The sequence below is a fragment of the Theobroma umbraticum genome, unplaced genomic scaffold (assembly GCF_002168275.2).
Source record: "Theobroma umbraticum cultivar Fairchild unplaced genomic scaffold, ASM216827v3 scaffold_106.0, whole genome shotgun sequence".
NCBI lineage: Eukaryota > Viridiplantae > Streptophyta > Magnoliopsida > Malvales > Malvaceae > Theobroma > Theobroma umbraticum.
Genome location: NW_018397276.1, coordinates 810,913 through 811,280, shown reverse-complemented (window position 1 = coordinate 811,280; position 368 = coordinate 810,913).

Here is a 368-nt window from a genome sequence, read left to right as displayed (position 1 = left end):
GAGAGGTCCATCAGGAAAGATAAGGGATCATTGCTTCTTGTTTCTTCTTTCAAGACTCATAGGAAGCAATAGAAAAAGAAAGCCTAAAAGGGAAAGAAGGTAAAATCTAAAAATGAGAAGGCACTAAAGCCTAAGGAAGGTGTCAAAAAGGACAAAGAGAAAGATAGTTGCCATCATTGTGGCAAGCTTAGGCATTAGAGGAGGAACTGCAAGGAGTACCTAGCTATTGTGAGCAAGAAAAACAAGCTTATTGAAGTTTTTGATTCAAGTACCATTAGCTAAATAATTATACTTTATATATTAAGAGTATATGATACCTCTAAGTTGGTTCTCATATGTTTGACATTTTGCAAGGACCAAAGAGAAAA